Source organism: Littorina saxatilis, linkage group LG7 (genome assembly GCF_037325665.1).
Source record: "Littorina saxatilis isolate snail1 linkage group LG7, US_GU_Lsax_2.0, whole genome shotgun sequence".
NCBI classification, from domain to species: Eukaryota; Metazoa; Mollusca; class Gastropoda; order Littorinimorpha; family Littorinidae; genus Littorina; species Littorina saxatilis.
Window position 1 is genome coordinate 18,227,491 of NC_090251.1, and position 22,532 is coordinate 18,250,022.

Genomic DNA, 22,532 nt, shown 5'->3' on the forward strand with positions numbered 1-22,532 from the left:
TTTACGTGTAGAGTGAGAAAAATGCAAAAGCTGGTGACAAGTCATTTTAGCAGAAGTACTAATCGTCCTGAATATATCTCTTCTTCTTGCGCACTATATAAATTATAACAGTTGCTTCATTCATAGTAAAATAAAATCTGAACAAAAAGATTAATAATTTTACAGACTATACAAATTATGAAGACGGGTTCCAGGGGAAAAACAACCTTGAGGAAGTCTAGAATAGACGAAGTCCGAAAATAATTCCGTCGATCGGGTTTGTATGGGTTGTGGGAGAGAGATCTGCCAAACATTGGAGGGGCCAATCACTAACGAGGGGTGTGTCGAAAACAAGTGCTCGCCTACGCGTTTTTCCGACACACCCCACGCGAGTGATTGCTCCCTCCAATGTTTGGCAGAGGTTTTGGAAAGGGTATTCACTCTTCCAAAAACTATACAAACCCGACGGAGTTATTTCCGAAACTCGTCTTAAAACCAGGGTCTCTTACCTGAAGGTTGTTCCATAGCCACAGATCAAGAACTAGTATTCATGTATATATATGTTACAGTAAATTCTCGAAACTAGGAAATTTGCGAAATCCCTGAAAATTTCAGTAAATTTGTGAATTTCCTGTTTCACTCGGGGATTTCACGAATTTCCTAAAAATTCTAGGAAATTTGCGAATTTCCTGAAATGAGCATGCCATTTTTTCACAAATTTACTGAACAGTGGAAAACGTTTTAGTAAATTTGTAACAAATACTAACATTCTTAAAAAAAAAGAAAGAAAAAAAAAAGAGTCCGTTTTCTTTATCTTACATTGTGATTTTGATAGATTGACTGTTAGAAGAAAAAAACAAGTCGCGGAAGGCGAAAATACAACATTTAGTCAAACTCACAGAATTAAACTGAACGCACTGCATTTTTTCACCAAGAACGTATACTCGATCGTAGCATCGTCAGTACACCGCTCTGGGAAAAGGCAGTGAAATTGACTAGCCAGAATAGCGCGGTGGTGGTTGCGCTGAGCAGGATATGACGCTTTTCTGTATCTCTGTTCATTTTAACTTTCTTAGCTTGTTTGTAATCCAAACATATCATATCAATATGTTTTTGGAATCAGGAGCCCACATGGAATAATAAGGTGAACATGTTTTTATTTCGGAAATTTAATTTTAATCATAATTTTTGTATTTTAAATTTTCAGAGCTTGTTTTTAATTCGAATATTACCTGCTATTCAGACTTGGTCGTGTGACAGACGTTTTCTTCCACACGAGATTACGTTGATTGTCTAACGAAGCCGTCAGGCTGAGTTAGACATCAGCTAATCGAGTGTTTATGTCTCACAGCTTCAACAGAGGAGAGAACAAACACGTTTTGCGTACTCAAGCTTGACAAACCTAAACACAGGAGCCGGCGCCATTGTGGAGAGATCTACTTTTTGACGGAAGTGAACGAACAACTATGAATGACGTCTCGGTATATGTGAATGACGTCACAGTCATCGTCACAGTCTGGTGTTTAACGTCGTTTTCAACCACGAAGGTTATATCGCGACGGGGAAAGGGGGGAGATGGGATAGACCCACTTGTCAATTGTTTCTTGTTCACTTCACAAAAGCACTAATCTGTGGCGTGACGTGTTAGTTCTAAAGATTCATCGAGGGTAATTAGCGAGCGCAATTTTTGTTTCTATAATGACGTTTGTCTCAGTGACTTTGGCATCATAAGCAGCGGAAAAACAAGTCCTTGCCAGACTTGCTTGACATGACCTCATTTACATGATATACACACGTGTGATTTGAACGATTATTATCTCACGGGTGTCTCTCTCACGTATGTAGGATAAAACATATTTATACGTTTTTGGAATCAGAGAATGATGAAGAATAAGTTGACATTATTATTGGATCGTTTTATAAAAAATCATATTTTTAATGACCAAACTCATTACTTTACGCCTCCATGCTGAAATGCAATACCAAAAACATGAGTGTTTAACTTGCATTAATTTAAGGAAACCAGACTCATTTAATGGTTCACAAGCAACCAACAAAGCACTTGTTACCCTTCAAATGCGTGTCAGTAAATTTGCGAAATTCCTGCCCCTTGAAATCAGGAAATTCGCGAATTTCCTAGAATTTTTAGGAAATTTGTGAAATCCCTGAGTGAAACAGGAAATTCACAAATTTACTGAAATTTCCAGGGATTTCGCGAATTTCCTGGTTACGATAATTTACTGTAACATATACATGTATCCAAAACCACGTCGACGTCTCCAGCAGCACAGGTTTGGGGAAAAAAGCGCGGAGACACAGAATTGATTACAAAAGGTACCGCTTCAGGAGTGGTTTAACACAACCATGGCTTCCTGGATGCCTACTTTGTCTAGCGAACCATGCACCAAAGCCTACATAAAGTGTTGGTCCTAACGCACAAACAATAAGCTAAAACTTTGCCATCCGTTCCCTTGACCTTGCAAAGGTGCTGGCTTCTGGCCGGTAACGTCTGCGTCACTTGTTATCACGCTCTACGTCATTCACCAGTGAAAACCACAGACCTTGAAGTCTTGTTGGTCAGTCACGTCGAGCCCCCGGCGGTACACATACTGCGGGAGATAGAGTATAACGACGGAAATAACGTGGATGCACATGTACCCCCCCCCCCCCACACACACACACACATATGCTTTTATCACTCTCAACACCTCAACAACGGTCCGTTTTGTTAGTACTGTGTGCAGCAGTCCCGGTTGTTCATCCAAAGTCGGAAATGATGATTTCTCGCTTTGCCTGTGTCAGGCTTTCGCTCTGAGTTCGTACCTCGGCCAACAGAGCGTGCAACGGTCCTGGGGAAACAGTGTTACCTGTCATAGCAGACCGTGCGCGAGAAGTTGCAGAAGACGGCTTACACCAATTCAGATCAACTTTAAATATATATTTCAAACGAGAGAAATTGCATTGGTGCTGCATAATATTTGTTTTTAAAACACACACTAAAACATTATTAGCATTTAAATACGCAAGCAAACAAAACAGCACATACATACAACTGTGACGATGAAATATATTCAAAACTAACAGCAGTTACTCAACTAATTATGTACTTTTTTGGTTACAAAAAAAATCACAATTTATTTGCCATTCTCAGTTGTACAATCAAACTTAACAAAGTGAGCATAGCACCAAAGAAAGCCCAGGTTATTAGAAACACAATAGTGCCAACATAGAGAAAATTGGTCCCGAAAACTAAGGGAAAACCGGTCAATAATAAAACTGTCGCACATGAAGTACTTGAAAACGGAGTGAATGTCGTCACCGACGACTGATCTTAGTGATCCGCCCTTTCAGACCATGCTAATGGTAAGGGTCGGTATTGAACTGAACACAGATTACAGAATATTTCATTGAACAGTGAAACCAGGAATTTATTTGCCTTTAAAATGGTGTGGCTTAACACGTGTATCTGGAGGTTTGTCTTCAGCTTCTCGGTACGGGTGTCGTTTGTTACAGGTGTCTCTGTGACTGCTAGATATAAGCGGCAGGTCAGTCAAGCGAGAAAGACGGACAAGGTCAGGCCGACGACGCACCCAACCAGAACGAGAAAACAAGGCCTTCGCCCAAACCCCTCAAATGTACACGCTTATGTAACAGAGTAAGATCGCAAGCCAAGTTTGTCAATTTGTAAGAGTGTGATAGTGAACACTATCTCAATGGTTGAATTCTGTTTTGTCATTCGCTCTTCAAAATGTGTGTGTGTGTGTGCGCGGAGAGTGTGCCATGGCTTCACAACTGGCATCTTTGCAAAGTTATCAACCCCTCGGTTTCGAGACAAATCTAATTGTATTAGTTTTGTCAAAACACGACCTCTGCACTTTCTTTCTGTACATTTCCTTCTTTTCGACCGTAGGAGGCGAAGGAGGGGGGGGGGGGGGGGTGTAGTGAGCTTTGGATGGGATGGGGAACATGGCTAAACTATGAACTATGAACACCAATAAGCGCTCTCCTCACTTTAAAACTCAACTCTGCACTGATCAGCCCCCCCCCCCCCCCCCCCCCTCTCTCTATCAGCCACGATTATCGAACATTGATCTTCCCCAGCAAATTCCAACAACACTCGTCAATACGGACAACCAAGCCCCAACTCAGTGCCAAACTCGGATCCCGATCCTCGCCGACAGAATAGCAAGACAAGCGTCTAAGATTAAAAGCCTCCCATTACCGTAGCAAGTGTCCAATCAATACTGCACCATACCACAGTGGTGCTTCTGACGGCGATTGACAACCAAAGACACGGAGAAGACAGAAAGGAAGGAACGATTCAACTTTCAAGCTAACACGGAGGCGTGTTTTATGAGATCGTTGCGGTTGTACGGATGTTGTCCCTTTGTTCGAGTCGATCATAATCGAAGCTGCCCATTCAAATCGTTCGTAAAGGTTATACGGAAAAATACAGCTTACGCTCAATAACCAGCGTCTTGGCAATATATATTCTATAAAACCAAAAACTAAACATACCGCGGTCTGCTAAAAGTAAATTGTAATGGCAATGGTCGGACTCGGAGAATGTGTACTGGGATAGAATGGGGATGAAGGATTGAATGGGGGTTGGGTGCGGAGGGTGCTGAGCGAGCATTCTCTCTTTCTCTCTCTCACACACACACACCCACACACCACCACCAACGACGTGTTTGTGTCGGAATGGCAGTCGGCCACGGTAATGTGGTCATAGACTGACTAAATAATTGATAGCAAAACAATAAACACTCCTCAGTACATGGAGAGAGGTAAAGAGGTACACCAACTGACATGATTTAATGAATATAATTATGGGAAAAATAGCCCCTTTCACTTGGGGATTTGGGGGATAATGGAAAATCGAACGATCTGCGAGCACACACACACATATGTAATATATATTGTGAAAACACACACACAGACAAGACACACACACACAAAGAGAAAAGAAGAAAAAAAAGATATTTAAATTTGTTTTTCTCAAAACCAAATATTGTTCTTGTGCAACAGATAATCTTCATGGTTGAACACAGCGAAAGGTCACCCATAAAGGGTGTGTTATTTGGTTGCCGTCCACGTCATGAATTTGACAGCTCGGAAAGCCTACACGCTGGCAATCATCCAATCAGCCCTATTCATCGTAAACGCAAGCAGTGTCGTAGTGGCATTAAGTAGACCGAATCGGAAAAGTCAGGAAACAGGCCACCACAGCCACTGTCCAAGCTGTCGCTCTACCGACAGAAATTGATCTGCCAATTTGATCCCACCAATTGACCTTTATACGAGAGACCAGTCTTGCATTTTCCGGTACATCTGTTTGGAACTCACTGCCATCATCCTTCAAGCATTTGAAGTCATTAAAAAGTTGTTTTTTAAAAGTATCAAAACCACTTCATGGCAGGGTAATCTAGATCGTTTTGATTTTCCACAGTGAATATTATGGTCAAAGATATAGAGTGTGCATTTTATATTATGAACATACTTATGTTTGACCTATTCCTGTATGTTCCATTGTTATTTGCTTGAACTCGTCATTGTCTTCATATAATGCATTTGATTTTGTGAATGACAACACCTATACATGCTCTTCTTGCATAATCATCATGATCTTTTCATAACCATCTTCTTCTTCTTTTTCTCTCTCATTGTGTGTTTGTGCGTCTCAAGGACAGAATGTAAGATAAGGCCTACGAATAAAGTTCAGTTCAGGTCTCCCTCTCTCTCAGGGCCGAAGCACGAAGTTGTGGCCGTGGTGACCTGCCCTTTTGGGTCAGTTATGTATTCAGACCTCCACAGCAATTCGCTACAATAACCGCGCTATTAAGTATTATGAAATACGCCAGAGCCACACCAAATCGGATCAGCACTCCTGGAAGAAAAATGCACCTGCCAACATAAAAAAAAGCTCTTGGTCAGTGCCAATGCTTTGGTAATTAATGCATGGTACAGGGCTTTTGGGCTGCTGCCCGTAATCTGGTCAGAGAAAGCGTCTCTCTCTCTCTCTCTCTCTCTCTCTCTCTCTCTCTCTCTCTCTCTCTCTCTCTCTCTCTCTCTCTCTCTCTCTCTATTCGACACACACAAACACAAACACAATCACACACACACACAGACCTACAACAACAACCACAATTGAAAACAAGTATCCCCAACGGCCATATATCCACACGTGAGACTTCGATAAAAATATTTTTTTAAAGGGTGTGTAAAACAAAATGTTGACTTGCGCATGTTTCTCTTTTTCTTCAGGTGTTCTGAGTCAGGTGCCGGTGAGTCAATCACATGTCAGACAGGTGCACACTGTGGGTGCAGGAGGAGGGAGAAATGTTGGCCTGCCTACCTTTCCCTTTATACACGTGTTTCGGTTACAGGTACCTTCTTTCGCGTGTAAGCGGCCATGCGACACCACAGAATAATCAGTCCTGGCTTTTACATCAACATGGGATAAGAACATCCACCACATACCAACACGCGACTACATGGCTGCTACGTATGGAGAATGAGGTTTTTGTTTGGTATAGAATTAATTCACAAATCGAAGTAACTGCCAGCTACACTCTTCATTCTGCAAACAAACACACACTCACACTGTTGGTTTTGTTTGTTTTTCCCATTTTACACAGACAGTATCCAGGCTATGCAATTCTGAGCGAGGTCATAGTGAAAATGTCCTCTTATCCAAAGTAAAAGCCTGCCGAATCTAACTACAAGATGGTTTTCAAGAGAACTATAAATCATACTGTACAAAGGAAGACATCTTTAATGCTCTAGCCATTTGCTCTCCACATATATAATATATATATATATATATATACATATATATGTCTTAAAGTTCAAGGCGATCTTTTGTCTCATCCTGTCTCTCTTACACAACGTGGATGTACCTGTAGACTACATCAGTACATGTCAAGGCGACCCACCTCGTAATCTTCACATGTTTCCGAGTCAGCAAACAAAACTAAGTTGAAAGGTCAGTGTCTTATCTTTTATCTGTTTGTTTGTTTTTACAAGGTGGGTTTTTTTCCAGACAAATTCGTACTCAAAAAACACCTGTGAAGGAGAAAAAAAAAGCTGAAATCTCTTTCTTTCTCTTTCTGCATTACGGTACTAAATTACACGCCTACGTACACAACACCGGTACATCGTATATTTCTAGTATACAAAAACATGTATGACACACGGTTGTCTTGGAATTCATAATTAATCCTCACCCAACCTACTCCCATTTATTATGTCAAAGTACGTTAAAGTAGGCCCATGTAACAAACAGAGCGTTTGTAGAACTATAAATATATATATATAACTCTGTTGTTGTTGTTTTATCTCCAAGTATGTGATGACGTAGTAGAAAGCTTCTTGTCCTACCTGTATGACAGATATCATTCACAGAAAGACGATTGCAAATACACATGTGCTACCCGAACTGAAGTCCATCACACACACACACACACGGGAAAAAAGAATGCTGCACATGCCATCAACATTTTCTTATACATCTATGCGCACACACAAACAAAAAAATGCTCTCTAAAATCACCATTTTAGTCTTAAAAATAAACGTCTAGAGATAAAAGCGACAGCTTTGAAGTAGGGACACAAAGCCTGTTGCACATTATAATCAGCTGATTTTGTTTAGTGTTTAAGTTAAACTTTAACCAGTAAAAAAAAACAAAAAAAAAAACACCAGCTTGCCATGTGTACTTCAGTTTAATATGTCCTATGAACATCGGATTGTAGCCAGACAGACGACATACAGACTAAAAATACATCTAGCCGTATCCCTGTCAGTTTCTAAGTGTTCTAAAAGTCTTTAGCTTAAACAGATTTAGAACGTAGACATTGCAAACATAGTGCGCATGTCCTTTCAGTCACGCGGATTTATGACATGCCAGTGTTGTATCCTATCTCTGTCCGACTTTTTTTGTTGTTGGGGTAAGTAAAACCTCTGTGTGACACACCGAAGTACATTCGGTTTCTCCCGCATCAAAGTGCGCACATGATCAACAACAGCATGTTTATTATTGTAATGGCTAACAAAACTGGGGAAAGGTTAATATTTTACATCATAGCTAATGAAGCAAGAAAGTGACCGAAATATCCCATAGACTCATCAAAGGGCAATCCGAGGAGAACTCTATCAACACAGCATGAATAATTAATCAATCAGCAAAGTCAGATGATAAGCTCTTGGCACAAGCAAAGCATCGATGACGCCATAAGGGACCGTGCAGTTGCACGCCGGCAGAAAATACATCCAGCGATCAAACACAAATGTCCTTTACCCTAGCCAAGACTTTATTTGCCTTGGACAAACAGAATGACACATCGACCACAGACACACACACAGAATGGGGAGGAGAGGAAAGGAGCTGATAAAAAAATAATAAGGAGAATGAGAGGGAGTTGGGCTGTAAGAGAAGCGAAGGCCAGGGGAGGAACAGGACCCATAGAGATCTATAAGAACGAAGAAGACTGAAGATGAGAGAGAGGGATGAAGGAGCTAAGGAAAGAGGAAGCGCCCAAAGATATGGAGGGATTGGGCGCTTTGGAAGGAAAGCAGACACAGAAACAGAGGACGAGAGAGAGAGAGAGAGAGAGAGGGGGGGGGGGGGGGGAGGGGTAGGCGGAGAGGGGAAGTAGAAACAAAACCCTGCACTACCTGATGCGAATGTGCACTGTGACCCTTGCGGCTCTCACAGCTGGGAGAAAAGACACGTCCGAGCTATTTGTTAGACGACAATGCCACAAGGACAACCAGGCTGAAATCGTTTTTAGAAGGCTTGTTCGTGTCATAGTGCGATCACTGCAACACAGGGATCTTTTCTTTCCGTAAGAGGTTAATATGAACTGTCCCTATATTGTACAGGTACAAAGTAATGGGCCAATTGAGTTTGAAAAATCAAAATCTTTTTTCCCCGTGTGTGTGTGTGTGATGGACTTCAGTTCGGGTAGCACATGTGCATTTGCAATCGTCTTTCTGTTCAGGGTCTCCTGTGTATAATATCTGTCATACAGGTAGGACAAGAAGCTTTCTACTACGTCATCACATACTTGGAGATAAAACAACAACAACATCTTAAAATCAAGGGAAGTACAATCTTAAAAAAAAAAAAATTTAAATAAGAATCTGAAGTAAGATGACAAGTTGTGAATTAGGTCTCCAAACAAAAGTTTCAAAACGCATGTTCTAAATTAAATTCCTTCAAATTTGTTTCAAGTGAATTGACCAGGTGTAAGATCATGAAATTGTAACAAATATCACCAAAAAACATTCAGTCATAAAAAAAATGAAGAAAAATCATGCAATCTTGAGAATGACCACTAGAGTTTAAAAATGCTGGAAATCTGCCTATTTAGTATTAGAAGTAAAATCTCATGCCTGATGACTAATTCAATTCACAATCCCATCAAATATGACAAAAAGTGTAAATGTTTGTACGCATATTTTAAACCTGAATTGAACTGGGCAGTGAATTCTCTCTCTCCCCCCCTGACTGAAGACTGACTGAATCTGTTCAGAACCCCTCGACTGAAGACTGACTGAATCTGTTCAGAACCCCTCGACTGAAGACTGACTGAATCTGTTCAGAACCCCTCGACTGAAGACTGACTGAATCTGAACTTCCACACTTTCAATGAACAACCTCAACAGATGAATCGATCTAAATCAGTACTTTGAATAAATAGGTGTTCAGTGACATTATAACAGTTCAAAAACCTCTGGGAAAGAGACTGGCCTTCAGCCTCAAACAGTGTCAGTGAGGCAAGCTGAGTAATTTACTATACATTATTCAGAAGCAAACAATCTGGAATTTAACAGCTCTGTACACAAACCATACAGTTTGATGGTTCATTAGTGATCAAGGACTATACTAAGCTTAAGATTAACACCCACAGCTGCTATCAAATTGTGTGTGATGTACAATCATGCAACCTGAGCCTCTAACACTAGTAACAGTGAAAGCACTAACAGCTAGTTTGCCTAGTAGCACCAACAGTAGCTCATTGAGAACTATGTAATCAGCGGCTGTGGACCTCACCTCATGTAACCTTCAGGGCATTGGCTGACTCCTTTGGACAGCAGTACTACCACTACTACAAAATCAATCAAATCAGTGGAAGTGATAAGAGACCTTCAAAGGACTACACAACTCACTGTTACTAGTGTTAGCGTTATTGATACATGTGTAATCTACACCATGTTTACTCTCTATCTAGACATGGATCAGACAACTATATGTCATCTTGTTGCCTTGAAGTTGAACTACGTACAACTACAATGCTATTAATCATAGCATACTGATCAACTACAAAACATACTGCCAATGATGACATACTACCTTTTCATCAAAATTAATGTGTTTGTAAAAAAAAGTTTTTCTTTTAAATGCTTTTCAACTTTCTAAATTAAGTAAAATAAACTAACTGACTTTTAGAACATTTTATACTGTATTTTGGTTGACTGTGCTGAGGCCTAACACAATGTTGACAATTCTAACCAGTGAGACCTTGTATACATGTGTATACCTTCATCCCTCCTGTGAGCAATGACTCAAGTGTGACCAAATAATGTTTTTCAAGTTCCTTTTTACATTAAGTCAATACTTGACTGAATGATTTAATGAGGACGGAGGGTGAGGTTTATCTCCCCAGGTATTTGTCACTATGTGTGTGCAGGGATTTCCAAAGCATCTTATTATCTGCGTTAGCTCGAAATCGAATACTGAAACTGGTAAAACGAAAAGAAGTGAAACTGAAAATCCACGGAGTTGGACAAAAATAACAAAATATGAAGATAAAAAGTTTACAAAAAATTACCTTAATTACTCTCTTACGGAATTAGTTGAAAAGACGACAATTTCTTTGCTAAAACTAAAAGGAGTCATACGCCATTTGTGTTTTCTGACTTCCACAACACATTTTGAATGGAAAAAAGTAAAGGTGTCCCTAGCCACCTATCTAGCAACGCACAGGTCCTGATTCCACAGGGCAAACTGTCCAGAGAGGAAAACCATGGAGGAAAACCATGGTACTTTGGTACACATTCAGTCCTCACGTGAGTCATGGGAGGGGCTGACTAACTCTATGACAAGCAAACGGTACACTTAGAAATTGAGTACATGTAGTGATGTACTTGACTGCACTCTCACTATATAGAAATGCGCCAATGAACACAGGACTTTACGGGGGGGCTGGCCCAGTTGACGACAAAACCAGGTCGAACTTCATAATACATTTCTCTTCTCTTGGAGGGAGGGGGTGGGGATGGTTCAGTTCAGTATCGATTTATACATTACCTTCTAACTTGAGCCGAAAACTGTCGCAAAATCACAGGTAAAATCCTTCCTGACTGAAGTACAACAACACAAACCGAGGAGAACACTTTTGACCACCGCTTTCACGTCAGATAAAACTGATAAACCCCAGTCGAGGCAGCGAAGAGCAGACGACTCAGTAAGTGTAATCGTCAAGCAAGTGACCTACTTTCACCGAACCACAGACCACAAGTCCTCCGCTTCGACCAAGGACTCCCGGCTAGAAAGAAATGACACTTTCCAATAAAACTTGTCTGTGGATTTCTTCAAACGAAAGCAGAAAGGAGCAGAACTTACCGACACACGTCCAATCGACACAGGCTGTACGTCACAGGGTGAACAAACATCCACAACTCCGTTGCCTTCTACTGCGCCTGCCCTGCACAACTCGCACACGCACGGCTCTCTCCGTCTTCTTCTTCGGAGAGCTCATTTGTTTACTTTCCGACTCCCGTAACCCGTACCTTTCTTTTTTGTTGCGTGTCGGGTACAGCCGGATTGGCATGCTAGGTTTCTCTTGCTCAATCCTTGCGTCAATCAAACGGCTTTTTAACTGCACAGCATTGACTGAGCAATCGACGAGTATGCGAATGAGAGATCCCTCAAATCAATGTTCCGCCAGTTACACCATGCGGCATACACACCCACACCGGCCAAATAAATACACGGGCCATTCTCGCAAACGCGCGTTTTCGGCTTTGTCCGACCAATATTTCATTGAAACAACGAGGAAAGAAAGTCAAATAGAAAGGAACTGAAAGTAAAGCCTTCTCGTGTACAGGCCAGAGATGGCACAGACATTGAGATTTGTTTTTGGCAAGCTTTTCAATTTTGGCAGTTTCAAGGGCATTCTTGATTAAAATCCTCAGAAAAAGTTGTTGTTTTTCCTTTAACGTAATATCTGAATGAATGATGGGTCGAAATAGACGTTATTATGACTTTTGGGGAATAACACATGTAGTTTTTATGATTCATCTTCCAGAAAAAACGTAAAGATAGAACTTTGAAGTATATATAATTTTACACTAAACAGGTCCCTAGATGCAATAACAGAGCAATTCTTCATACTTATGAACAGATTTTGTTTCATGGGTAAATATTATAGGTACAAAATAAAAAAATAAAAAAGACATGCTTTTGTACCGCTTTGACCGAATTTCTAAAATTATTCCTTCGCAGTAATAAAAGGAAGTCCCTCTGTTATTGCACAAAGACACAATTTCTCGTAAAAAAAAAAAGAGAGCAACACAATTGGACAGTAAGTCTAGAAGACAAGTATTTCCCAATGACGGCGGCACCGCTGGTGCTCAAAAAACGATTCAGAGTAAACAGCGTCAAAAGCTTTCAATTTAGTGTCAAATGTGAATAAACTACTTTGAAAATGATCAATTAATTACCAGTAAGAGGTTGACGATAACAAATTACATCACACAATGATTCTGTGGTGTTCAAAGTATTTAAAAATGCTGAGAACACAAACACGTTTTTGGACCCAAATTTCGTGCCATCAAAATTGTGACCCTCCACCACGGAATGAGTCGCATGTCACCTTTGCATAATTTTAATATTTTTACATTTTCCTAAAGTTTTTTTTGTGCTCTATCCAGTGGTGAAAACCGTTTTAGAAAAGAGCAAAAACTGTTTGAGTTATAAACCTGTGACTAAGGTGACCCTCACACTGTTACCCGGACTTGTATTAAGCCTAGCGCAGAACCGCGCGAGGTGACATGCGACTCATTTCGTGGTGGAGGGTCGCAAATTCAGTTTACCGTTTTATGACTCATCCCCTCTGATTTAAGATCTGTTTATGTAAGACTCTTCTAATGTAATACCCCTCTACGTTATTTTAAAGGCTGCCATATACGTAGCGTTCATTAATTAATTCATATTGTTTACATGTGCCAATAATGTTATAAAACTGTACCTAATAACGATTGGCTGTAGCTTTCGAACACAGAAAAAATTATTTCAGTATTGCAAAGTGGTGTTGATAGTGTCGAATGTAAACAGAACAGTCTCAAAGTCAGGAAAGTGGATGTTTTCCGGAAATTGCGAAGTTGACAAGAATATAGAAAAGCGCGCTTTCCTGCTTAGCACAATACGCTACCGCGCTAATCTGGCGTGTCAATATCACTACGTTTTGCACGTGGAAGGTGAGCGATTTCCTTCACGCGGGGATTGACAAAGCTGTGCTGTCTGTGTTGACGGTCTAAAAATAGCCCAAGTCCTGGAGAACTGTTGCTAAACAATGCAATAAAGAATTAATTATTTCTCGTAATTGGTAAGGACTTCAAACCTAAAACTTTGCAGGAAGCTTAATTTATACATCCCCACAACGATGGGAAAAGCCCTGGAAGTAATTAAACTAATGAAATAGGACTATGTCAGCCTTTAAGATCCCCTGTTTAAAGACACTCGATCCCTCTGTTTTTAGACCTTCTGTCATAAAGTCAGTATAATTGATCTCAGTTTAAAGACTTCCTTGTTTATGAGACCAATAATCATCGAAGATTTTTCAGGATTTGAAAACAATTTAAACAAGATTGTTTTACCTAAACAAAGTATAATGGACGTAGACTCTGTCATCACATGGACACAGAGATACAAGAAAGGCAGACAGACACCGAAACGCCACACACACACACACACACACACACGTACACACACACACACACACACACACACTTACACACACATGTACACACACACACACACACACACGTACACACACACTGACACACACACACACACACACACACACGCACACACACACGTACACACACACACACACGTACACACACACATACACACACACACACACACACACACACTTACACACACACACCGTGACACACAAACACACAAGTGCACAGGCACCCACGCCACGCAAGCGCGAGCATAACCGAGTTGGACTTACAACTAAAACCACTCCAACATTTGCTATTTTTGCCAGCAGATCAGATGACACCGATAAAGTTCCAAGAAAAAGAAATGTGAGATGTTTTTTTCATGAACACACATCAACTTCTTTTTAAAATCTGATTCCCACGATGAGAGATACGGCATGCACAAATCAATGAAGCCAAATAAAATGTCTGGTTATCTTAATCGGAGCTTTCTCCCGTGTCACTTGTTTTTCCTTGAAACGTCATTTCTTTTGCTTCTGTTGACAGTATTTATTTTTTAATTTCTGTTGTATCTGGGGTTGGGCAAGTACTGACTATTTTTACGTGAAACGTATGCATATGCTTTAAAAAAATTCAGTCTCATAGCAAGTTAAGAATGTTCTTTCCAAATCGCCCATTATTAGCCCCCCGCCCCCCGCCCCCCTTCCCCCTGTCCCCTCCTTATTTACCTCCCACACGGCTATAGAATTTGACCTACGTATAAGATAATCAAACCAGCTTTAACTCGTAATAATCGAAACCTTTGAATTACATGGTTGTACAGTCTTTGAAACATGATTGAAGACAAATCATCAAAACCACATTAAAAAGATAAACGTATAACTAACAGAGCAAACAACAGGTAGCCTTTCTGTGCCAGCACACACAAACGCTTTGAAATTGCTCCGACTGATCATCTTCAAGAAAGTACTTCGTACATGATTAAAATGAAAGGACCAAACAAACAAGCAAGAAGCACTCATGCACAATTTCACAGAGCAAGAAATAAACAGCGAGAGAAAAAAACAAGTCGCGTAAGGCGAAATTACTACATTTAGTCAAGCTGTGGAACTCACAGAATGAAACTGAACGTAGTCCGCCGCTAGTGCAAAAGGCAGTGAAAGTGACGAGCCTGTTTGGCGCGGTAGCGATTGCGCTGTGCTTCATAGCACGCTTTACTGTACCTCTCTTCGTTTTAACTTTCTAAGCGTGTTTTTAATCCAAACATATCATATCTATATGTTTTTGGAATCAGGAACCGACAAGGAATAAGATGAAATAGTTTTTAAAACGATTTCGGAAATTTAATTTTGATCATAATTTTTATATTTTTAATTTTCAGAGCTTGTTTTTAATCCAAATATAACATATGTATATGTTTTTGGAATCAGAAAATGACAAAAAATAAGATGAAATTGTTTTTGGATCGTTTAATAAAAAAATAATTTTAATTACAAGTTTCCGATTTTTAATGACCAAACTCACTCATTAGTTTTTAAGCCACCAAGCTGAAATGCAATACCGAACCCCGGCCTTCGTCGAAGATTGCTTTGCCAAAATTTCAATCAATTTAATGGAAAAATGAGGGTGTGACAGTGCCGCCTCAACTTTTACAAAAAGCCGGATATGACGTCATCAAAGGTATTTATCGAAAAAATGAAAAAAACGTCCGGGGATATCATACCCAGGAACTCTCATGTCAAATTTCATAAAGATCGGCCAAGTAGTTTAGTCTGAATCGCTCTACACACACACACAGACAGACAGACACACAGACAGACACACACACAGACACACACACACACACACACACACACACACACACACACACACACATACACCACGACCCTCGTCTCGATTCCCCCTTCTATGTTAAACCATTTAGTCAAAACTTGACTAAATGTAAAAAGGGAAAAAAGATTATCGCTAAGAGTAAGACCGAAAAGTACAAGCAAAAAAACAACAACAAACAAATAGGTCGGTGCACCCACGGTTTCAGGGAAAAAGAAACGAACAACGAAAGTAAGAAGAAACAAGTCGCGTAAGGCGAAAATACAACATTTAGCAGGGCCGGACTAGGCGAAGAGGAGGGGGGGGTTGCCAGTGGTGGCCCAGGGGGATGTCCCCCCTGGCGGCAGGGGCGGATCAGTTCATTTTATGGGTGTTTTTTTTCAAAAGTAAATTGTAAAGATATGGGTGTGAAGGCGCGAAGCGCCGAGCCGACGGCGCGAAGCGCCTAGCTTGCTATGGGGGTCCGGGGGCATGCCCCCCCGGAAAATTTTGAAAAAAAGGATGCAAAATGGTGCAATCTGGTGCATTCTGAGGATGATCATTAACAGTTTCTGGCAGCAGATTTTGTCACTGATTAATACCCCAAAAATTGAAACTCAATGTAAAATAAAGAAATGCATACCTCATTCAATATTTTTATTTTTTGGCTGGGGGGGGTCCGGAAACCCTAGAACCCCCCCCCCCCCCCCTCGTTGTGGGGGTCAGAGCTGATGGGTAGGTCATATTATGAGATAGGAAAATGGTCGCTCCTTGCATGAAACGGCATAAAATAAGCAATAATAAAAAAAAATTAAATAAGTAAGGTACATGTTTAGGCTAGGGGGGGGGGGGGGGTTGCGCAACCCCCATAACCCCCCCGGTAGTCCGGCCCTGTTTAGTCAAGTAGCTGTCGAACTCACAGAATGAAACTGAACGCAACGCAACGCAGCAAGACCGTATACTCGTAGCATCGTCACTCCACCGCCCGTGGCAAAGGCAGTGCCCGTGGAATTGACAAGAAGAGCGGGGTATTCGTTGCGCTGAGAAGGATAGCACGCTTTTCTGTACCTCTCTTCGTTTTAACTTTCTGAGCGTGTTTTTAATCCAAACATATCATATCTATATGTTTTTGGAATCAGGAACCAACAAGGAATAAGATGAAAGTGTTTTTAAATTGATTTCGGGAAAAAAATTGATAATAATTTTTATATATTTAATTTTCAGAGCTTGTTTTTAATCCGAATATAACATATTTATATGTTTTTGGAATCAGCAAATGATGGAGAATAAGATAAACGTAAATTTGGATCGTTTTATAAATTTTTATTTTTTTTTTACAATTTTCAGATTTTTAATGACCAAAGTCATTAATTAATTTTTAAGCCACCAAGCTGAAATGCAATACCGAAGTCCGGGCATCGTCGAAGATTACTTGACCAAAATTTCAACCAATTTGGTTGAAATATGAGGGCGTGACAGTGCCGCCTCAACTTTCACGAAAAGCCGGATATGACGTCATCAAAGACATTTATCAAAAAAATGAAAAAAACGTTCGGGAATTTCATACCCAGGAACTCTCATGTCAAATTTCATAAAGATCGGTCCAGTAGTTTAGTCTGAATCGCTCTACACACACACACACACACACACACACACACACACACACACACACACACACAGACACACGCACATACACCACGACCCTCGTTTCGATTCCCCCTCGATGTTAAAATATTTAGTCAAAACTTGACTAAATATAAAAAAGCTTAAGAAAAAATAAGTAGCAAAGAAACCAAACCGTGAACCGATTTCACGTAGAAAGAAACCAACAGAGAAAGCAAGAAAGAAAGAATGGAAGAAGCAAGGATCTGAACACTCAGATTGGTGCATGTAACATTCCATTGAGAAAGAAAGAAAGTAAAAGAAGCAAGTAAACATACACACGCAACTTCACTTAGAAAGAAAAAAAAGAAAAACAAACAACCAGACAGACCCGTGCTCTCATGCCACCATTTCACTGAAAAAGAAAGAACGAAAGAAAGAGAGAAAGAAAAACAGAAAGACAGACAGAAAGAAAGAAAAGAAAACTCAACCAAAGAAGCAGACAGATCCGTGCGCGCACCATTTCGCCGAGAAATAAAGAAGAAAAAAACAGAAATAAAAGAAACAAACAAGAAAGGAAGATAGAAAGACGGAAAGAAAGACAGAAACAAGTAAAAGAACAAATATACCGATCAATGCACCCGCCATTTCACTGATCATCTTGAAGCAACGCTTGGAGTAAAAAATATACCTGAAGGATACACCAGGCATCTGTGGCTTGAACTACAAAGCGTGTGTGCCGATCACTTTACAACACTCCGCTTTTTCAGACGTCGAAATAGTGCAATTACCCGCTTTGATTGCTAGCTCTTTGGTGTAAGGAACAAAATAAGAAAGAAAGATATACGTTCGAAAGAACGTTGCCTTAGCAACCTTCCGGCTTGGACAGCAAATGCACGTAGGTGTCGTAATATGGATGGTCTACTCCACACAGGTTCTTGATTTATTATGATTTTTTTCTAATATGCTAACTGTTAGCAAATGATTATAGACATGTCGAGAAAATGAATATCTACATGAGCCGGCAGCCGAATGTTGATATCATTTTTGATATCATTTGCTAACAATCAACATATTAGAAATAACGGTGTTATTACCGATTAATTACGACCAAAAGAAAAGAAAAATCTAACCGATCCAGTGACTTTAATAGAACAGCCGGAATATAATGGGGACTGTATCGCCCCGATCTGAAAATGCCCGTCAGTCACAGTATTCTCGTGACCTGGGTCAGCCAATCACTCACCTGACGTGATGAATATTAACAGCAGGAATATTCTCACACAACAATCTCGCACAATAACCCATGTTGAACATGTATACATGTCAGTTGCTTCGATTTTTCTTGTCAAAGAGAGAGCGACAGTCTCAGAAACAACGCCAGACAGTTAGGAAATGATGTAAAAATTCATTTAACGTGAAAATTAAGTGACTCAATTTCATTTAATTCTTCAGAACTTTGACCGTGCTGTTTTCCACTAAGCAGAAAAGCATGGCATACTCAGTGGATGGGTGGTGCCTTGCGTTCTGTAAAGCTCCCACCGAAAAAACTGACTTTTCGGTATTTTTTAGCCAAAAAAGTGTATTATCTGACAACATTTGAAGTGTCATTCTTCAGAATAAGTCACGCTGATATTGTTCATTCCAATTTTTACTTCGTCTTGTTTATTTTTTAGCGTGATGTCTGGTTATCCTAATCGGAGCTTTCTTCCGTGTCATTTGTTTAAACGTGATAAACAAAAAGGGTACCGGCCTGTGCATAATAACATTTAAATCAGTCCTGATTGGTCAAATAGCCATGGTGCACTAAAATGGTACCATCTTTAGTGTATTACGTGACTGATCTGAACAACCAGGACTGATTTTAGGTGTACCTCTCAATGTTATGGCAGTCAGGCCGGGACCCTTTTTGTCTATCACGCTAAAAGTAGACAAATAAAAACTGAAATTTTGAATTATAAATATCGGCGTGGCTTGTAGTACTCGCTGCACACTACATACTAGAAAACATGAATAAAGTACCAAGTAAACACCAAATGTCACTTCACACTATCACTATCAGCAGACTGAGTATATGTACCACGGCCCAAAATGTCCCTTCCTTTCAAAAGGGATACAGAATACTTTACAGAATATTTGTATTGCCCTGTGTTCTCCAGAAATCCGCCTTCGGGCAAAAGCAAGAACTAGGGCGAGAAAGATCTCAAAAATATGTTTAAAAAACCTTCCTTGTGAATACTAAAGGGGGTGGAGGGGGAGGGGATGGCACGGAAGTGGAAAAGTAAAAAAAAAAAAAAAGATACGGTGTTGACTCAAACTATCGACAGAAACTGTATCCTTTCGGCAACAAACTTGCGTCATGGCCGCATCAATATGTCTGGTGTTTGCCAGGCAGCCATTGGCTGCGCCCACCGACAGCCCCACTGTGCCCCTCAGAGGCCAAACATAAGCTTTGTGAGCTGTGTTTTTTTGCCTCAGGCGTGGAAGTACACTGCTAACTGTGATGCAATTACACCACTGGGACCACCAAAAAGTTGCCCTTCATAATTATTACAGTATTCGTATTCACATGACAGGTTTACTTCAGTCACATTTATAGATACAAGGGAAACATCTCCCAATGCACATCATAGGCGGCAAAAGATCTATGCCTCGTGTGTTTTTGTTTTGTTTTGTTTGTTAATCTTAAGGCAAGGGATAACACAGGTACCTGCATGTATTAAGAGGAAACCATTGGGACCTGCCGAAAGTGTACCGTCATCGGAGGTGTTCTCCAATGTAAGGTATTCTTCACGCAAGTTAACCGACAAAAAAGGGCAACATGTTTTCTTATTCTTTGGTGCGTAGCTTCACTGTTACCTTTAGATAAGAGGACGCCCTTGGGACGACCCAGCGGTGTCCCTACACTTGCAGGTGTCCGCTCACAGGGCAGGTATACTTCAATCAGGTTTACAGACAAAAGAGCAACATGTTGTTAGTCCAAAAAAAAAATAGGTCTGTTTACGGTAACCCGACCGACCCTAGTTTTTTCGCGCGACCCTAGACTTTTTTTTGGCATTTGGGGGAGAAAAAAAAAAATGTTTTTTGGGCAAAATAACGTAAAAATATGTTTTTTGGGAAAAAAAAATAATAATAAAAAAAAATCCCGACCTACCGACCCTATTTTTTGGGCCTATGTTACCGTAAACAGACCTCTTTTTTTTTGGCCTAATAACCTTCGGCGGGGAATGACACTATAGTATATATGTTAGAAGAGGACACCAATGGAACCAAGCTACGAAACAATTTACCCACAGTGCAGGCGTCCTCTCGTCAAGATACATTTCACCGGGAAGTGCCATCTTATTGTACGAGCCTCGCTACATTGATATTGCTACTGTATTGAACACGGTAAACACTAGTATTTACCACGTGTGCTACTTTTGCTAGTAGTTCACAACTGGTTACAGAACGCTTGTACAAAAGTGGAACACGTCAATTTAGAGCGAAAAAAAGCCTTTACAGTGGACAAACACGATACGTAACAAACAAAAATCGATGATAAATGTTGGCGTGATCGACTTATTTGGTGAGATCAGATATTTAGAATTCAATGGCAGTATGTAATCAACGGGAGTCCCCTGAGAGCGTGATTGTCCTGTTGCAGAGAGGTTTGAAACAAATGTTCATCAATGTTTTATAGCACTGCTAGGAAATCGATGGCCGCTTCAGATTTTACTCTACAGCTTGTCACGATGGTATCCTTCAATGGAAAATGTATGTGAGTGATGGCGAGGGGGAGGGGGTTGGAAGGGAGGGAGAGAGATAGAGACAGAGAGAGACACACACACACACACACACACACACACACACACACACACACACACACACACAGCCAGAGAGAGAGAGAGAGAGAGAGAGAGGGAGAGGGAGAGAGAGAGAGACTGAGAGAGAGAGAGGAGAGAGAGAGAGAAGAGAGAGAGACACACACACACACTCACACACACACACACACACACACACCGGCACACCGACACGGACACAGACACACACACACACACAGACACACTCACACACACACACACAGCCAGAGAGAGAGAGAGAGAGAGAGAGAGAGAGAGAGAGACACACACACACAGACACACACACACACACACACGCACACACACACACACACAGACAGAGAGAAAATATGCTAGGGGGGCGGGGAATACTTATATTACAGCGTCAACGTGATGGTATGACACTATCCGAAGCATATCAAAACTGGGTGATGTTTTGGAGCGCTGCTTTCCAGCATGTTCAAACATCATCTTTTAACGCTGAACAAAAACGATTCTGCAGGTGCACCTTATAATGAGGAATGATAAGTGCACTATCTTTATGTCTTGCTAGTTATTTTCCCTGTGCACCTTGTGTGCAGTTTTGTCATAAGCGGCACGGTTATTACATTACCCAATATTGACGGACTGTGTGATGATATCTTCTGCTATGGTCTGTTGAGACAGTGATATCAAAATCGAGACCGGAGGTCGAGATTTTGATATCACTGTCGAAACAGACCAATGGCAGAAGATATCATCACACAGTCAGTCAATGTTAGATATATTGCTAATTCTCTGGATATTTTGTATTTTCTGTAAAGAAATTACAAAAGTATTTGTCTCAGTTTTGGCTGTTCCATATTTCTCCCTCTGATTATTATTTCTTTTTGTTCACTCTGTTCTTGTATTTTTCAGTATTTTAAAATGTCTTCCCTTTCAAAAAGTCTTTAGTCACTTGCTCAACTAAATTCTGGGATATTTACATTTTCATATATATTTGTTTGTTTTTAAATTTAGGTTTTTTTGTTTTTGAAGTGGGGAAGCAATGAGGAGGTCGTCGATATCAAAACTGATATCGACGGAAATGTCGTCCATATCACTTTTGCACTGAGCTCAGTTTTGCCCAATTGACCAATGGAAATCCACGTAACATATGAAATAGCAATATACATTTATATAGATTTTGTAGAGGTGTAAAACTAAATGGGTAATATTGGTTGCATGTGATAGAGCGAACACTTTCTTTATGTGTCATCGTTTTGTAAGTTATTTTATCTTTGCAGTTTTGTGTGTGAATATTCACCTTCGCTGGTACGTTTGTTGTATATAGATTTTGCTGGGGTGTAAAAGTGCACTTTATCAAGAGTACTAACGAGCGCATG

General features: G+C 40.4%; 1 protein-coding gene across 3 annotated transcripts in view; it reads right to left on the reverse strand.

Moving 5' to 3' along the window:
* LOC138970837 (retinoic acid receptor gamma-like) overlaps positions 1-11,719 on the reverse strand; it is a 44,546-nt gene extending 32,827 nt beyond the window's left edge. For 2 of the 3 annotated variants that reach the window (XM_070343385.1, XM_070343387.1), the window contains exon 1: positions 11,607-11,719. The gene's annotated coding sequence lies outside the window, so the exon portion shown is untranslated. Of the gene's footprint in view, positions 1-11,291; positions 11,574-11,606 lie in introns of those variants that run through there. The other variant, XM_070343386.1, reaches the window with a different exon arrangement.
* Positions 11,720-22,532: the final 10,813 nt, after the last annotated feature.